Source organism: Myxine glutinosa, chromosome 5 (genome assembly GCF_964187855.1).
Source record: "Myxine glutinosa chromosome 5, kmMyxGlut1.1, whole genome shotgun sequence".
Classification (NCBI taxonomy): domain Eukaryota; kingdom Metazoa; phylum Chordata; class Myxini; order Myxiniformes; family Myxinidae; genus Myxine; species Myxine glutinosa.
In genome coordinates this window covers 108,713,528-108,734,143 of record NC_136265.1, presented here as the reverse complement: position 1 = coordinate 108,734,143, position 20,616 = coordinate 108,713,528, and the positions used below count along the sequence as shown (strand labels likewise).

The following is a 20,616-nucleotide window of genomic DNA, read 5'->3' as shown; positions in this document are numbered from 1 at the left end:
GCTGAACACAATTACACAATGCGGTGTTGCCGCACTTAATGCTGTGCACAATTACATAACGCAGTGTTGCCGCACTTAATGCTGTACACAATTACATAACGCGGTGTTGCCGCACTTAATGCTGTACACAATTACATAATGTGGTGTTGCCGCACTTGATGCTGTGCACAATTACATAACACAGTGTTGCCGCACTTAATGCTGTACACAATTACATAACGCAGTGTTGCCGCGCTTAATGCTGTACACAATTACATAACGCAGTGTTGCCGCACTTAATGCTGTACACAATTACATAACGCAGAGTGGACGCACTTAATGCTGTACACAATTACATAACGCGGTGTTGACGCAAGTAATGGTGTGCACAATTACATAACGCGGTGTTCATGCACTTAATGCTGTGCACAATTACATAACGCGGTGTTGAAGCACTTAATGCTGTACACAATTGCATAACGCAGTCTTGCCGCACTTAATGCTGCACACAATTACATAACGTGGTGTTGAAGCACTTAATGTTGTACACAATTACATAACGTGGTGTTGAAGCACTTAATGTTGTCCGCAATTACATAACGCGGTGTTTAAGCACTTAATTCTGTACACAATTACATAACGTGGTGTTGACGCACATAATGCTGCACACAGTTACATAACGCGGTGTTGGCACACGTAATGCTGCACACAATTACAGAACACGGTGTTGCCACACTTCATGCTGGACTCAATTACATAACGTGGTGTTGCCGCACTTAATGCTGTACACAATTACATAACGCGGTGTTGCCGCACTTAATGCTGTGCACAATTACATAACGTGGTGTTGCCGCACTTGATGCTGTGCACAATTACATAACGCAGTGTTGCCGCACTTAATGCTGTACACAATTACATAACGCAGTGTTGACGCACTTAATGCTGTACACAATTACATAACGCAGTGTTGCCGCACTTAATGCTGTACACAATTACATAACGCAGTGTGGACGCACTTAATGCTGTACACAATTACATAACGCGGTGTTGACGCACGTAATGGTGTGCACAATTACATAACGCGGTGTTCAAGCACTTAATGCTGTGCACAATTACATAACGTGGTGTTGAAGCACTTAATGCTGTACACAATTGCATAACGCAGTCTTGCCGCACTTAATGCTGCACACAATTACATAACGTGGTGTTGAAGCACTTAATGTTGTACACAATTACATAACGCGGTGTTGAAGCACTTAATGCTGTACACAATTACATAACACGGTGTTGAAGCACTTGATGCTGTACACAATTACATAACACGGTGTTGACACACGTAATGCTGTGCACAATTACATAACGCAGTGTTGAAGCACTTAATGCTGTACACAATTACATAACGCAGTGTTGCCACACTTCATGCTGTGCACAATTACATAACGCGGTGTTGCCACACTTAATGCTGTACACAATTACATAACCCGGTGTTGAAGCACTTAATGCTGTACGCAATTACATAAAATGGTGTTGAAGCACTTAATGCTGTACACAATTGCATAACGTGGTGTTGCCGCACTTAATGCTGCACACAATTACATAACGCGGTGTTGAAGCACTTAATGCTTTACACAATTACATAACGCGGTGTTGAAGCACTTAATGCTGTACACAATTACATAACGCGGTGTTGACGCACGTAATGCTGCACACAGTTACATAACGCGGTGTTGCCACACGTAATGCTGCACACAATTACAGAACGTGGTGTTGCCACACTTAATGCTGTACACAATTACATAATGTGGTGTTGCCGCACGTAATGCTGTACACAATTACATAACGCGGTGTTGCCGCACTTAATGCTGTACACAATTACACAACGCGGTGTTGCCGCACTTAATGCTGTGCACAATTACATAACGCAGTGTTGCCGCACTTAATGCTGTACACAATTACATAACGCAGTGTTGACGCACTTAATGCTGTGCACAATTACATAACGCGGTGTTGAAGCACTTAATGCTGTACACAATTACATATCGCGGTGTTGCCGCACTTAATGCTGTACACAATTACATAACGGGGTGTTGAAGCACTTTATGCTGTACACTATTACATAACGCGGTGTTGAAGCACTTAATGCTGTACACAATTGCATAACGCGGTGTTGCCGCACTTAATGCTGCACACAATTACATAACGTGTTGTTGAAGCACTTAATGTTGTCTGCAATTACATAACGCGGTGTTTAAGCACTTAATTCTGTACACAATTACATAACGTGGTGTTGACGCACATAATGCTGCACACAGTTACATAACGCGGTGTTGGCACACGTAATGCTGCACACAATTACAGAACACGGTGTTGCCACACTTAATGCTGGACACAATTACATAACGTGGTGTTGCCGCACTTAATGCTGTACACAATTACATAACGCGGTGTTGCCGCACTTAATGCTGTACACAATTACATAACGTGGTGTTGCCGCACTTGATGCTGTGCACAATTACATAACGCAGTGATGCCGCACTTAATGCTGTACACAATTACATAACGCAGTGTTGACACACTTAATGCTGTACACAATTACATAACGCAGTGTTGCCGCACTTAATGCTGTACACAATTACATAACGCAGTGTGGACGCACTTAATGCTGTACACAATTACATAACGTGGTGTTGACGCACGTAATGGTGTGCACAATTACATAACGCAGTGTTCAAGCACTTAATGCTGTGCACAATTACATAACGCGGTGTTGAAGCACTTAATGCTGTACACAATTGCATAACGCAGTCTTGCCGCACTTAATGCTGCACACAATTACATAACGTGGTGTTGAAGCACTTAATGTTGTACACAATTACATAACGCGGTGTTGAAGCACTTAATGCTGTACACAATTACATAACACGGTGTTGAAGCACGTGATGCTGTACACAATTACATAACACGGTGTTGACACACGTAATGCTGTGCACAATTACATAACGCGGTGTTGAAGCACTTAATGCTGTACACAATTACATAACGCAGTGTTGCCACACTTCATGCTGTTCACAATTACATAACACGGTGTTGCCGCACTTAATGCTGTACACAATTACATAATGCAGTGTGGACGCACTTAATGCTGCACACAATTATATAACGGTTTTTTTGTTTTTTTTTGGTATACAGAGTCGAGGCTCGTGAAAGAGCTAACATTTATCAAACAAACAAATCAAACAAACAAGTAAACAAAGTATATAAAAATGGGAGCGGTCCACAAGATGGGGAGAGAAGGGGAGGAAGCACACAAACACAACATTTTAGGGCAGGGACATCGGGAGATGTGTGGGAGGCAGAGGGCCTGGGGGGAGGCAGGATAGGTATAAAACACAAGGACACCAAGGACTTCCAGGAAAGAAGGCAAAAGTCACCTCAAAAAAGTGGATTTGGGGTGAAATTAGCGGGGGTAGAAAAGATCAAGGTTTTGGATTGGGGAAGATAAGAGATGGTGGTGAACAGCCGTTTTAAAGACCTGGAGGGAGGAGTGGGATTGAAGAGAGTGAGGGAGTTTGTTCCAGAGGCGGGAGAAAAGAGGAATGAAGGAGTGAAGGTGAGCAGAGAGTCTTGATTTTGGCAGTTTAACCATAAAAGGGTTGCAGGCAGATCTTGTGCGACCTGCAGGAATATTTCGGGGACAGAGCCCAGAGAGAGCTGGGGGAGCAAGGCCGGAGAGGAGTCGGTAGAAGACGGAAAGACCACCAACCTGCCTGTGGTGAGTAAGTGAAAGGCCCTCGGAGTTAGCTTCATCGCGGGAGATTCCAATGATTCTGAACGCTTTGGTTTCAACAGCGTGAAGACGAGCTAGGTGTGAGGCAGGAGCACCAGCCCAGAGGGGAGAGCAGTATTCCATTGAGCTGCGGATGAAAGCCTTGTATGTGGTGAGGAGCTCAGGTGTGCCAAGGAAGGACTTCGCACGACGGAGGATGCCCAGTTGGCGACTGGCTTTGGAGGCCAGCTTGGAAATGTGGTTTTCCCAGGAAAGATCATGGCAGATAGTGAGACCCAAAAGCTTGAGTGACAGAACTTCTTGGAGAGGATTATTCAGAAAGTAGATGGGAGGGTTGTCCAGTCGGTCTTTTCGGAGAGACATCGTAAGAGTGTGAGATTTGTCAGGATTGAAAGACATGTTCCACTTGTTTGCCCAGTCTGTGATTTTGTCCAGGTCTGCAGAGAGCGAGGAGGCTGCAGACTGCCGATCTGAGGGATGAGGAATGGAGCGGCAGAGAGTGGAGTTATCAGCAAAGAGATAGAGAGGATTTTCAAGAGAGTCAGAGAGAGCATTGAAGAAGACCAGAAAAAGCACAGGGCCCAGAACACTGCCTTGGGGAACTCCAGCCTGAACAGGAAGAGGAGATGAGAGAAACCCATTCAGGGCCACACGTTGACTACGCCGAGAGAGGACGTCCGCCAGCCATGCGTGGAGATTTCAATGGATACCAAAGGAGGAGAGTTTGGTGAGCAGAGCGGGGTGCCAGACCGTATCGAAGGCATGTGATATGTCGAGGGAGACAGCTCTAATTTCCTGTTTGGAATTGAGGACCTCCATCCATTGTTGAGACAGCAGAAGCAGCATGTACAGAGTAGAGTGACCTCGTCTGAAACGAAATTGATGATCAGAGATCAAGCCATTGGAGAAGAGGAAAGATTTCATATCCGAAGCAATGATGGATTCCATGACTTTGCTGATAATTGGGAGAAGGCTGATTGGTCTGTTGTTGCTAGGATCTGTTTTTGCACCTTTTTTGTGCAAAGCGGTGATGTTGGCTGATTTCCAAGCAGATGGCAGTTGACCTTGAGCAAAAGAGAGGGTGAAGAGGACAGAGAGAGGGAGTGAAAGAGCGGAAGAACAGGATTTTAGGACCCGTGGGCTGATGCCGTCAGGTCCAGTTGCAGAATCAGAGTCGAGAGTTGACAGAAACTTTTCCACCTTGTCAGGAGGAAAGGACACGGAGTCCAGGAGCAGCTGGGTACGACTGGGTACGGTGGGTAGAGAGAGGGATGGGTTTTGGACACAAGATTTAGAGGCAAACACAGAGTTGAGGCATTCAGCTTTTTCACGTGCGGAGTCAGCTGTGTAGCCGTTTGAGGTAAGGGAGGGGATGGAGGGGGAACAAACACCAGAAACAGCTTTGACCAGACGCCACCAGGATTTGGAAGAGGGAGACAGATAAGAGAGTTCGGTCTTGAGAACGGAGAGATATTGTTTCCTGGCTCTCCTGAGGGTGGACACACACTTGTTTCGGGCTTTGTGAAAGGAAATGAGATTTCCTTCTGTTGGATTCGTTTTCCAGGAGACGAAGGCAAGTTGTTTCTGGGCAACAGCCTCACCACAAGATTCCGTGTACCATGGACGGGAGGAAGGGTATGACAACTGAAGACGAGATGGGATAAATCTGTGCATGAGAGAGAGCAATTTACTTTGGAAGAATTCCCAGGATGAGTTGATGTCAGAGGTGGTAGAGATGGGAGACCAGTCCAGATGATTGATGGCTGCTTGAAGACCGTGCCAGTTGGCCTGAGTGAAATGCCAGACTCGTCGACGCTGAGGAGGCTCCCTGAGAATGGTCAGAGAGATGTCCACTTTAACAAGCACATGATCAGATGAGCCGATTGGAGCAGAAGAAGAGCAGCAGACATTTTCAGGGAAGTTAGTCATAACCAAGTCCAGAAGAGAAGATGCTCCGTTGACTGAGATCCGGGTCGGGAAATTGACAGATTGTGTCAGTCCCAGTGAGTCGCAGAAGTCCTTTGCTGAGGATGGCTGGTGAGAGAGGTACCCACACCCAGCCAACTGGCATGGTGACAATTGAAATCACCACATATGAGGAAGAGAGAGTTGGGATGAGTAGACAGAAGTTGGTCCATATTATCAGACAGCGAGATGTAGATGGAGTCATCACTGTTTGGTGGACGGTACAACACACATATGAACAAGAGGTGGGAGCGAAGGGGAAGCCGTAGCCAGAGGTATTCCTGGGGGTGAGGTGGAGAGAGTGCAGTGCAGGGCGAGTGAGGAAGAGAGTTTTTGATAAAGATAGCAACCCCACCTCCAGGACGAGGCTCAGGTCTATCATACCGGAGGAGGGAGTAACCCGGGAGAGATACTAAGGAATCAGAGATATCCTGAAGGAGGAAAGTTTCTGTTAAGCAGATCACGGCTGGTTTGACAGAAGCAACCTGTATGGAGAGACCAGTTGAGTTTGAACGAAGGCCCCGGATGTTTGAGGTCCATACCGTTAATGAAGAGGAAGGTGGAGCATCGGATACAGAACAGGGGGGAGGAGGGGTAGGGTAAGATGTGGAGGAGGTGGAAGAGGTAGGGAGAGCTGTTGAAGGTGTGTCAGAGATTTCAGAATAGCTCGGAGAAAGGGAAGGATAGGGCGGACAAAAGGTTTGATGGTGATTGGGTGAGGCACAATGAGGTGTTATTTGAGGAGGGGGAAGAGCGAGGCAGAAGGTTGGGGGAGATGGAGGTGAGAGTTGTAAGAGGGAAGAAGTGGGGAGGACGCTCTGAGGAGGGGGAGTGAGAGGGGGGAAATTGAGAAGAAATGAGGGTGGGAAGATTTGAAGGGGAGGGGCGAGGGGGGAGTTTAGGAGGGAAGAGACAAGGGCAGGGATTTGAAAGGGATGGGATATGGGGGAGATTTGGAGGGGAGGGGTGACGGGGGGAGTCAAGGAGGGGAGGGGCGAGGGGGAGTCTTGGAGGGGAGGGGTGTGGGGGGAGTTTAGGAGAGAAGGGGAAAGGGGGGAGATTTGAAAGGGATGGGTGATGGGGAGGATTAGGAGGGGAGTGGCAAGGGGGAAGATTTGGATGGGAGGGGTTATGGAGAAGATTTGGAGGGGAGTGGTGAGATTGGATTTTAGAAAGTGTACGATTAATGGGAAACGAACATTTATTGCAAAATGAGTTTCTTGTGACCTTCGAGTCAAAAATACGTTTAAGGATTGCGGAGGGAGGATGGAGTGCAGGAGAGTTTAGGGAATGTAGAAAAGAGGCACTGAAAGAGATGGAATTTTTTTTGTTGATGGATGGATTTGGTGAGCAAGTCGTAAGCAACCTTTTAAAGAAGAAGAAGAAAAAGGTGTTATAATATTTGACGGAATACAGAACTTGAGGGGAAAGTGTAAACATTCTATTTATAAGGTTAATAACAGTGAACGTTAACAGTGAACAGTAATAACTGTTATTACAGAAACAGTAATAACAGTGAACGTCGTTCGAAGAACCAACGAATGATTAAGAACGAATAAACGAATGAGAACAAGGAATAAGAACAGAGAAGGAAATATATATATATATATATATATTTTTGAGTTGATTTTAAACAAGGAAGTCGGCTATGGGGTGAAAAGACTGGGAAAAGCAGAGAACGAAAGTTATTGGAGCACAAAAGAGGGACCGCTGAGAGGAAAACAAAGCCTCAAGGTTGTACACTGTACAAGGCCTCAAAAGACACGGCACGATTTAACACGATTTTCTATACAGGTACGAAAGATTTGCACCGAAAATCTTCCTCGGGACACACGATACGTACAACACCATAAAATAAATACAGTTATAACGAAAATACAAATGGGAACAATTACTTAACTTCGATTTCGATGGAGAGTGTGGACAGCTGCGAATAAACGAAAACCTCGCCGGCCACCACTAATGCTGTTCTTAATGCTGTTCACAATTACATAATGCAGTGGTGAAGCATGTAATGCTGTACACAATTACATAACGCAGTGTTGAAGCACTTAATGCAGTACACAATTACATAACGCAGTGTGGACGCACTTAATGCTGTGCACAATTACATAACGCGGTGTTGACGCACTTAATGCTGTACACAATTACATAACGCAGTGTGGACGCACTTAATGCTGAACACAATTGCATAATGCGGTGTTGAAGCACTTAATGCTGTTCACAATTACATAACGTGGTGTTGAAGCACTTAATGAATGAATGAATGATCGTTTTTAAGGCCATTTTCCCTGCTGGAGCAGGGGTTAGCCTTGCGGGCCCCATGACAATCATGGTTCCCTGTTTGGGGCAATGTTTTTATGGCCGGATGCCCTTCCTGACGCCAACCCTTGGTCACGCTCTTACGATGCGCAGGGATACGGTGTACACACCGTGATCATTCATCCCAGCAAGCTGGTACTCAATTTGTCGACCTCGGAAGGATGACAGGCTGAGTCAACCCCCCTGGCGTTAATTCAGCGATCGACCGGGATTCGAACCCAGGATCCTAGGATCCCAAGCCGGCATGCTAACCGCTAAGCCAACACCAGGGCTACTTAATGCTGAACACAATTACATAACGCAGTGTTGCCGCACTTAATGCTGTACACAATTACATAACACGGTGTTGAAGCACTTAATGCTGTACACAATTGCATAATGCGGTGTTGCCGCACTTAATGCTGCACAGAATTACATAACGCAGTGTTGAAGCACTTAATGCTGTACACAATTACATAATGCGGTGTTGAAGCACTTAATGCTGCACACAATTACATAACGTGGTGTTGAAGCACTTGATGCTGCACACAATTACATAATGCGGTGTTGAAACACTTGATGCTGTACACAATTACATAACGTGGTGTTGACGCATGTAATGCTGTACACAATTACATAATGCGGTGTTGAAGCACTTAATGCTGTACACAATTACATAACGCAGTGTTGCCACACTTAATGCTGTTCACAATTACATAAGGCGGTGTTGCCGCACTTAATGCTGTGCACAATTACATAACGCAGGGTGGACGCACTTAATGCTGCACACAATTATATAACGCAGTGTTGCCGCACTTAATGCTGTTCACAATTACATAATGCAGTGTTGAAGCATGTAATGCTGTACACAATTACATAACGTGGTGTTGAAGCACTTAATGCTTTACACAATTACATAACGCACTGTTGAAGCACTTATTGCTTTACACAATTACATAACGCAGTGTGGACGCACTTAATGCTGAACACGATTACATAACGTGGTGTTGCCGCACTTAATACTGTACACAATTACATAACGCGGTGTGGACGCACGTAATGCTGTACACAATTACATAATGCGGTGTTGAAGCACTTAATGCTGTACACAATTACATAACGCAGTGTTGCCACACTTAATGCTGTTCACAATTACATAACGTGGTGTTGCCGCACTTAATGCTGTACACAATTACATAACGCGGTGTGGATGCACTTAATGCTGCACACAATTATATAATGCAGTGTTTCCGCACTTAATGCTGTTCACAATTACATAACACAGTGTTGAAGCATGTAATGCTGTACACAATTACATAACGTGGTGTTGCTGCACTTAATGCTGTACACAATTACATAACCCGGTGTTGCCACACTTAATGCTGTACACAATTACATAACGCAGTGTTGCCGCACTTAATGCTGTACACAATTACATAGCGCAGTGTGGACGCACTTAATGCTGCACACAATTACATAACGCAGTGTTGACGCACTTAATGCTGTACACAATTACATAACGCAGTGTTGACGCACTTAATGCTGTACACAATTACATAACGCAGTGTTGAAGCACTTAATGCTGTGCACAATTACATAATGCAGTGTTGCCGCACTTAATGCTGTACACAATTACATAACGCAGTGTTGCCGCACTTAATGCTGTACACAATTACATAACACGGTGTTGCCACACGTAACACAATACACAAGCATGTAACGCAGTTTTGCTGCACATAACACAATACATGAGCATGTGACACAATGTTGCTACACATAATGCAATACATGAGCATGTAACACAGTGTTGCTGCACATAATACAATACACAAGCATGTAACACAATACACACAATACACGAGCATGTAACACAGTGTTGCTACACATAATACAATACACGAGCACATAGCACAGTGTTGCTACACATAACACAATACACAAGCATGTAACACAGTGTTGCTACACATAACACAATCCACAAGCATGTAACACAGTGTTGCTTCACATCACATGATACACAAGCATGTAATGCAGTGTTGCTACACATCACATGATACACGAGCATGTAACGCAGTGTTGCTACACGTAACACAATCCACGAGCATGTAACAGTGTTGCTACACATCACACGATACACGAGCATGTAACGCAGTGTTGCTACATGTAACACAATACACTAACATGTAACACAGTGTTGCTACACATAATACAATACACGAGCATGTAACACAGTATTTCCACACATAATACAACATACGAGCACATCACGCAGTGTTGCTACACATAACACGATACACGAGCATGTAACGCAGTGTTGCTACACGTAACATAATACACGAGCATATAACACAGTGTTGCTACATGTAACACAATACACTAGCATGTAACACAGTGTTGCTACACTTAATACAAAACACGAGCATGTAACACAGTGTTGTTGCACATAATATAATACACGAGCACGTAACAGTGTTGCTACACATAATACAATACACGAGCACATAACGCTGTGTTGCTACACATATTAAACGATACAGGAGCATGTAACACAGTGTTTGCTACACGTAGCACAATACACGAGCATGTAACACAGTGTTGCTACACATAACACAATACACTAGCACGTAACACAGTGTTGCTACACATAATACAATACACGAGCATGTAACACAGTGTTGCTACACGTAACACAATACACGAGCACGTAACACAGTGTTGCCGACACCACACAATGTTGTCCCTGTTTATTTGGTTTTCCCTTATCTTGTTTTCTCACATCCTTGCATTTCTGTTTAAAACATGAGGTGTGCTTCGACAGGTGTTTCAATTATTTATTTATTTATTTATTACTGTACGATCTTGATGGTAATCGATATATTTCCCCCATTATTTGCATATAAATAATTCAGGGTGCACTCCAGACGACAATTGAAGAGACCGGTGCCATCTTGTGGACTTGACCAAGCCAGGTGGAGGAATCTGAGAAAGTTCGACCTGGTCATCCAAGCACTCCTTTAAAAAATCCACAATTCTTACTCGACCCGCACAAACTTCGACCCTTACCCACCTGGAGATTGTTTAAGGGGATATTGAGCGTCGCCAACGAGACCAGGAGACTACACTGTAGCTTTGTGTGGGCATAACCCATAATGGACGCATAAATAATTGAGCTTTGTGTGGGCATAACCAATAATGGACCCATAATGGAGCTTTGTGTGGGCATAACCCATAATGGACCCATAATGGAGCTTTGTGTGGGCATAACCCATAATGGACCCATAATGGAGCTTTGTGGGGAGCATAACCCATAATGGACCCATAATGGAGCTTTGTATGGGCATAACCCATAATGGACCCATAATGGAGCTTTGTGTGGGCATAACCCTTAATGAACCCATAATGGAGCTTTGTGTGGGCATAACCCATAATGGACCCATAATGGAGCTTTGTGTGGGCATAACCCATAATGGACCCATAATGGAGCTTTGTGGGGAGCATAACCCATAATGGACCCATAATGGAGCTTGCTATGGGCATAACCCATAATGGACCCATAATGGAGCTTTGTGTGGGCATAACCCATAATAAACCCATAATGGAGCTTTGGGTGGGCATAACCCATAATGGAGCTTTGTGTGGGCATAACCCATAATGGACCCATAATGGAGCTTTGTGTGGGCATAACCCATAATTGACCCATAATGGAGCTTTGTGTGGGCATAACTCATAACGGTCCCATAATGGAGCTTTGTGTGGGCATAACCCATAATGGAGCTTTATGTGGGTATAACCCATAATGGACCCAGAATGTAGCTTTGTGTGGGTATAACCCATAATGGAGCTTTGTGTGAGCATAACCCATAATGGACCCATCATGGAGATTTGTGTGGGCATAACCCATAATGGAGCTTTATGTGGGCATAACCCATAATGGACCCGTAATGCACCCATAATGGAGCTTTGTGTGGGTAGAACCCATAATGGACCCATAATGGAGCTTTGTGTGGGCATAACCCATAATAGACCCATAATGGAGCTTTGTGTGGGCATAACTCATAATGGACGCATAATGGAGCTTTTTGTGGGCATAACCCAAAATGGACCCATAATGGAGCTTTGTGTGGGCATAACCCATAATGGACCCATAATGGAGCTTTGTGTGGGCAAAACCCACAATGGACCCATAATGGAGCTTTGTGTGGACATAACCCATAATGGACGCTTGCCCACTACAATCTGGCATCTGCGGTGTGTAAACTGTAAGGTTACAGGTGGGATATGCAGCTGGTGTTGATAAGCAGAATGGGCGACGACTGTTTGTTTCCATTGCTAAGCTAGGCCACAACTATTAAGGTGCTGACTCGGATCGTCTGAAGGGCTTGTTTAGGGTCCATGTTTGTGCTGACCACGAGGCCTTGTGGATCCTCGGAGGTCAAGGATGGGCGGTGTTATCAATCATTACCTTTGTGCTAAAAAAACTCAACTGGACTGAACCTGGGACGCCCTCACAAGATGGCTGTCTCAGGAAGTTTTATCACCTTCAACTTTACTCCCAAAACTATAACGTGCACTAAAATTCCAACCTGGAAGCTCTGCATATGTGTCCATGTCCAGTTGAGCCATTTCAACACAAACACAGGAAGTGGCGCCCTCTCCTGGAATTCTTCCTCTCCTGAATTTTTTTTTTTTTTTTTTTTTTGTATACAGAATCGAGGCTCGTGAAAGAGCTAACATTTATCACACAAACAAATCAAACAGACAAACAAAATATATAAAAAGAGGGAGCGGTAGACAAGATGGGGAGAGAAGGGGAAGCACACAAACACAACATTTGATAGCAGGGACATCGGGAGATGTGTGGGAGGGAGAGGGCTTGGAGGGAGGAGGCGTGGGAAGGGGGGGGGGGGGGTGGGAGAAGTATAAAACAATAAAACACAAGGACACCAAGGACTTCCAGGAAAGAAGTTGGTATTTCAAAAAAGTGGATTTGGGGTTGAATTAGCGGGGGTAGAAAAGATCAAGGTTTTGGATGGGGGAAGATAAGAGATGGTGGGGAACAGCTGTTTTAAAGACCTGGAGGGAGGAGTGGGATTGAAGAGAGTGAGGGAGTTTGTTCCAGAGGTGGGAGAAAAGAGGGAATAAAGGAGTGAAGGTGAGCAGAGAGTCTTGATTTTGGCAGTTTAACCATAAGAGGGTTGCAGGCAGATCTTGTGCGACCTGTAGGAATATTTGGCAGAGTTTCTCCCTCTTCGACTGCTCTCTCGGCACCGGAGTAATCGGCAGATCCCCTTTTCCAAAGAAACTTTTCTGGGATGCAGTGAAATTATCCACCCTAATATAACATGTATGGCACCACTATTATGCGTACATGCCAATGTCGTGCGACTGTCCTGGTATGAGATTCTGTTAACGGATGTACGAACTGTGAATCGTGCCTTGTTGGAGTGCTTCGCACGAGCACCACATGCACCTGATTTCTTTTTACCTTCGCAAAAGCGGAAGGTTATGTTTTGATCGCTGTGTATTTATTTGTATGTCTGTGTGTGTGTGTGTATGTTATTCGCATAACTCAAAAAGTATTCAACCGAATTGCATGAAATTTGGTGGGATGATTGGTTATTATACGGGACACATTTGATTAGATTTTGGGAGCAATCGGGTCAAAGGTCAAGGTCAAGGTCACGAAAAGGTCAAAATCGTATTTTTACCAAGTACAGAACAGTAGCTGCGGCGAAGGTATGCGCTCTACCGAGTGCCCGTTCTAGTTTTAATCTGCGGACGTCACGGGTTGTGGAAACAGGAAAAAACGTAATGTCCACTGGAGCAGGATGGATCGTGTTTGTTTGTTTATTACTTGTGTTGATCGGTTGGTTTGTCTGTCTGTCTGTTTGCAGCACTTCGTCTACACCGTTGCACGTAGAATCGCCAAACTTTACACACGTATTTGTCTTGCCCTGCAATAGACTGTGCCCAATTGATGACGTCATCGGTCACGTGGTTCAGCCGCCATCTTGGAAAAACCGAAAATTTTTGCGCCTCCATATCTCCGAAAGTGCTGAATAGAAAAAATTGAGACATGGCTCATTGGAAAGAACTCTCCATGGGGAATAAAATATGTTAATGATGACGTCATCGGTCACGTGGTTCGGCCGCCATCTTGGAAAAACCGAAAAACTTTGCACCTCCATATCTCCAAAAGTGCTGAATAGAAAAAATTGAGACATGGCTCATTTTTAAGAACTCTCCATGCGGAATAAAATATGTTGATGATGACGTCATTGGTCATGTGTTTTGGCCGCCATATTTGTCCTAAATTGCCGATAAAAAAGTAAATTCCGGCAAGTCCTCGGTCTCTGACCGATTTTTCATTTGTTTGTTACTTGCCGGAAAAGATTCCGGCAAAAAGGTTAATCTGTTCGTTTGTCTGTCTGTCTGTTTGCAGCACTACATCTACACCGTTGCACGTAGAATCGCCAAACTTTGCACACATATTTGTCTTGCCCTGGAATAGACTGAACCCAATTGATGACGTCATCAGTCACGTAGTTCGGCCGCCATATTTGTCCTAAATGGCTGATAAAAAAGTAAATTCCGTAAAGTCCTCGGTCTCTGACCGATTTTCCATCTGTTTGTCTGTCTGTTTGCAGCACTACGCCTACACCGTTGCACGTAGAATCGCCAAACTTTGCGCACGCATTTGTCTTGCCCTGGAATACACTGAACCCAATTGATGACGTCATCGGTCACGTGGTTCGGCCGCCATCTTGGAAAACCCGAAAAACTTTGTACCTCCATATCTCCGAAAGTGCTGAATAGAAAAAATTGAGACTTGGCTCATTGTAAAGAACTCTCCATGGGGAATAATATATGTTAATGATGACCTCATCAATTACGTGGTTCGGCCTCCATCTTGGAAAAACCGAAAAACTTTGCACCTCCATATCTCCGAAAGTGCTGAATAGAAAAATTGAGACATGGCTCATTTTAAAGAACTCTTCATGGGGAATAAAATATGTTAATGATGACGTCACCGGTCACGTGGTTCGGCCACCATCTTGGAAAAACCGAAAAACTTTGCACCTCTATATCTCTGAAAGTGCTGAATAGAAAAAATTGAGACATGGCTCATTGTAAAGAACTCTCCATGGGGAATAAAATATGTTCATGATGATGTCATTGGTGCCTCCATTATGACGTCATAATTCGACAAGTACAAAACTTCCTCCGATCAAGATACAATTTCTTGAGCATCATCAAGGAATAAATTAGTTTAGAAAACAAATATTGATGACGTCATCGGTCACGTGGTTCGGCCTTCATATTTGTCCAAAATGGATGATAAGAAAGTACATTCCGGCAAGTCCTCGGTCTCTGACCGATTTTTCATCTGTCTGTCTGTCTGCCTGTCTGTTTGTCTGTTTGTGTGCAGTACTATGTCTACACCGTTGCACATTGAATCGCCATACTTTACACACATATTTGTCTTGCCCTGGAATAGACTGTGCCCAATTTTCAACTCTCTCGGCCCAAGGCCTCCATTATGATGTCATAATTCGATAATTCGACAAGTACAAAACTTCATCCAATCAAGATGCAATTTCATGAGCGCCATGTCGGCATAAACTGGTGGAGAAAAAAAAATGATGACGTCATCAGTCACGTGGTTCGGCTGCCATCATGGAAAAACCGAAAAACTTTGCACCTCTATATCTCCGAAAGTGCTGAATAGAAAAAATTGAGACATGGCTCATTGTTAAGAACTCTTCATGCGGAATAAAATATGTTAATGATGATGGCATAGGTGCCTCCATTATGACATCATAATTCGACAAGTACAAAACTTCATCCGATCAAGATGAAATTTCTTGAGCATAATCTAGGAATAAATTAGTTTAGAAAACAAATTATGATGACGTCATCGGTCACGTGGTTCGACCGCCATATTTGTCCAAAATTACTGATAAAAAAGTACATTCCGGCAAGTCCTCGGTCTCTGACCGATTTTTCATTTATTTGTTTGTTTGTTTATTTGTTTGTTTGTTTATTTGTTTGTTTGTTTGTTTTAACAAAGAGGGCCCATCTCAACCTGCACAGATCAGTGGTTTTCACCTTTCACACTCCACCGACTGTAGCTCACAAAATTGGCCAATTCAGTTGTTTTGTGTGCTCCATGTGACTGCTAGTTACCTGCTCCACTGAAGGTGGGCAGAAGTTATGTTTTTACCCCTGTCTGGCTGTTTGTCTGGCTGTCTGTTTGTCAGACTGGCTGTCTGGCTGTTTGTCTGACTGGCTGTCTGGTTGTCTGTCTGTCTGTTTGCCTGTCTGTTTGGCTGTCTGTCTGGCTGTTTGTTTGTTTGTCTGTCTGTCTGGCTGTTTGTCTGTCTGGCTGTCTGGTTGTCTGTCTGTCTGGCTGTTTGTCTGGCTGTCTGGTTGTCTGTCTGTGTGTTTGTCTGTCTGTTTGTCTGTCTGGCTGGCTGTTTGTCTGTCTGTGTGTTTGTCTGTCTGTCTGGCTGTTTGTTTGTCTGCCTGGCTGTCTGTCTGTGTGGCTGTCTGGATGTTTGTCTGGCTGTCTGGTTGTCTGTCTGTGTGTTTGTCTGTCTGTCTGTCTGGCTGTTTGTTTGTCTGCCTGGCTGTCTGGCTGTTTGTCTGTCAGTCTGGCTGGCTGTCTGTTTGTCTTTGTGAACAGAATATCTCATAAATTTGTGGATGGATGCGGCCGAAACGTGGTTGGGCAGGTTAGAAGAAGAAGCGGATTCGATTTGGTTCAGGTGGAGCATATGTTCAGCCTGGCGCAGGTACGCGCTCTACTGAGTGCTGCTGTAGTTTGCATATTTGATCGCAGTGCACCTGTGCCATTGATGCAGTGCCCCCTGTAGGTTTGATTAGTAATTTTGGAATTTGTCCGCAATAACCCGGATACTCTTCGGGAAAGGAACGGCACACAGGACCACCTGAGGGACGGCACACACATTGATGAATGACCCTCTACCTGCTAAACACCAGGATGGCAGTTTATAGTTGGGTTCGAATCTAGGCTAGACAGACACCTCAGAAACAGGTATGCATACCTCCAGAGTCTAGACTATCCCCAGTCAATTGTCCAAAGAGGAGCAAGAAGTTTCACCTGATTGTGTCGACTTCCAGGAATAATAGGCCATCCTCCTTTCTTCTTCCGGTACCAAGAGCAATTTAGAATGTCCTTCTTGTGTTGTACTTGTACCATGGACAAGTTCCATACATCAGTGTTGTTGTGTTGTTGTTGTTGTACGACCCAGGAACGACCCAGAGATCCCCACATCCAGGATGATGTACCCCACCTTCATGAAGACACGACAGAGTTAGTGAGAAAGAGAGAAGAAAAACCACCGTGAGGAGGCGTCCTTGATAGTTGCTCAGGTGTGAAGAGGAGTCCCTGATAGTTGCTCAGGTGTGAAGAGGCGTCCCTGATAGTTGCTCAGGTGTGAAGAGGAGTCCCTGATAGTTGCTCAGGTGTGAAGAGGATCCCCTGATAGTTGCTCAGGTGTGAAGAGGAGTCCCTGATAGTTGCTCAGGTGTGAAGAGGCGTCCCTGATAGTTGCTCAGGTGTGAAGAGGAGTCCCTGATAGTTGCTCAGGTGTGAAGAGGAGTCCCTGATAGTTGCTCAGGTGTGAAGAGGAGTCCCTGATAGTTGCTCAGGTGTGAAGAGGCATCCTTGATAGTTTCTCAGGTGTGAAGAGGAGTCCCTGATAGTTGCTCAGGTGTGAAGAGGAGTCCCTGATAGTTGCTCAGGTGTGAAGAGGCATCCTTGATAGTTGCTCAGGTGTGAAGAGGCGTCCCTGATAGTTGCTCAGGTGTGAAGAGGAGTCACTGATAGTTGCTCAGGTGTGAATAGGAGTCCCTGATAGTTGCTCAGGTGTGAAGAGGCGGCCCTGATAGTTGCTCAGGTGTGAAGAGGAGTCCCTGATAGTTGCCCAGGTGTGAAGAGGCGTCCTTGATAGTTGCTCAGGTGTGAAGAGGCGTCCCTGATAGTTGCTCAGGTGTGAAGAGGCGTCCCTGATAGTTGCTCAGGTGTGAAGAGGCGTCCCTGATAGTTGCTCAGGTGTGAAGAGGCGTCCCTGATAGTTGCTTAGGTGTGAAGAGGCGTCCCTGATAGTTGCTCAGGTGTGAAGAGGAGTCCCTGATAGTTGCTCAGGTGTGAAGAGGCGTCCCTGATAGTTGCTCAGGTGTGAAGAGGCGTCCCTGATAGTTGCTCAGGTGTGAAGAGGCGTCCCTGATAGTTGCTCAGGTGTGAAGAGGCGTCCCTGATAGTTGCTCAGGTGTGAAGAGGCGTCCCTGATAGTTGCTCAGGTGTGAAGAGGCGTCCCTGATAGTTGCTCAGGTGTGAAGAGGAGTCCCTGATAGTTGCTCAGGTGTGAAGAGGCGTCCCTGATAGTTGCTCAGGTGTGAAGAGGAGTCCCTGATAGTTGCTCAGGTGTGAAGAGGCGTCCCTGATAGTTGCTCAGGTGTGGAGGAGTCCCTGATAGTTGCTCAGGTGTGAAGAGGCGTCTCTGATAGTTGCTCGGGTTTTTTGTTGTTAAGACTTGTTAGGTAATTTGGTGGATTTTGGTGATAAGACCTGTGTAATTTGAGACGTGTAACCTGTGTAATTTGACCCGTATAACCTGTGTAATTTGGTTGATGTTGGTAATAAGACGTAACCTGTGTAATTTGACCCGTGTAACCTGTGTAATTTGGTTGATGTTGGTGATAAGACGTAACCTGTGTAATTTGACCCGTGTAACCTGTGTAATTTGGTTGATGTTGGTGATAAGACGTAACCTGTGTAATTTCACCCGTGTAACCTGTGTAATTTGGTTGTTGGTGATAAGACGTAACCTGTGTAATTTGACCCGTGTAACCTGTGTAATTTGGTTGATGTTGGTGATAAGACGTAACCTGTGTAATTTCACCCGTGTAACCTGTGTAATTTGGTTGTTGGTGATAAGACGTAACCTGTGTAATTTGACCCGTGTAACCTGTGTAATTTGGTTGTTGTCGTTGATGAAGTTTGGGAGTAATATGATATAAATTGTGAGAGGACAAACATCGAGCATGGGGGCTACCTGTTTTGTTCCCCGCCCTTCTGGCAAGGCCAGAGACGACGGACATTAAAATTAGCTCCGTCCGTCCGACTGTCTGACCATCCGTCCGACTGTCTGACCATCCGTCCGTCCGACTGTCTGACCGTCCGACTGTCTGACTATCCGTCCGTCCGACGGTCTGACCGTCCGTCCGACTGTCTGACCGTCCGACTGTCTGACCGTCCGTCCGACTGTCTGACCATCCGTCAGACTGTCTGACCATCCGTCCATGTACCTTTGTGTACGCGATATGTCGAAACCATTGAACATTTAGTGTTTTAAATTGCAGAAATCGATTCCTTGTGGCATTGGACGATCAAACGATATTACCTGGTGGCCAGGTATAGTACAGAGTTCAGACTCATCCCAATATTGTACAACTTCCTGTGCTGTTCCAGCTGCTATTCCTTGTCATTATTCCATTTTATCCAGCCCCGTCCACGACCACCACCACCACACCCAATTTACCACCCCCACACCACCCCACACCACCACCACACCCACTTTACCACCCCACACCACACCACCACACCCCTTTACCACCCCACACCACCACCACCACACCCCCTTTACCACCCCACACCACCACCACACCCACTTTACCACCCGACACCACAACCACCACCACACACTCTCTACTAACCGACACCACAACCACCACCACACCCTCTCTACCACCCAACACCACAACCACCACCACACCCTCTCTACCACCCAACACCACAACCACCACCACACCCTCTCTACCACCTGACACCACAACCACCACCACACCCTCTCTATGACCCGACACCACAACCACCACCACACCCCCTCTACCACCCAACACCACAACCACCACCACACCCTCTCTACCACCTGACACCACAACCACCACCACACCCTCTCTACCACCTGACACCACAACCACCACCACACCCACTTTACCACCCCACACCACACCATCACCACCACACCCACTTCACCACTCCACCACCACACCCTCTCTACCACCCAACACCACCACACCCTCTCTACCACCTGACACCACAACCACCACCACACCCTCTCTACGACCCGACACCACAACCACCACCACACCCTCTCTACCACCCAACACCACAACCACCACCACACCCTCTCTACCACCTGACACCACAACCACCACCACACCCTCTCTACCACCTGACACCACAACCACCACCACACCCACTTTACCACCCCACACCACACCATCACCACCACACCCACTTCACCACTCCACCACCATCACCACCACACCCACTTCACCACCCCACCACCACCACCACCACCACACCCAATTTACAACCCCACACCACCCCACAACCACCACCACACCCTCTCTACCACCCGACACCACAACCACCACCGCACCGTCTCTACCACCCCACACCATCACCACCACACCCACTTCACCACCCCACCACCATCACCACCACACCCACTTCACCACCCCCCCACCACCACCACCACACCCACATTACC

The 20,616-nt window shown here is 45.8% G+C and overlaps 1 protein-coding gene across 1 annotated transcript in view; it reads left to right on the top strand.

Moving 5' to 3' along the window:
• Nucleotides 1–20,616, top strand: part of LOC137427257 (uncharacterized) — a gene marked incomplete at its 3' end in the record, with an annotated part of 346,903 nt that overhangs the window by 103,929 nt on the left and 222,358 nt on the right.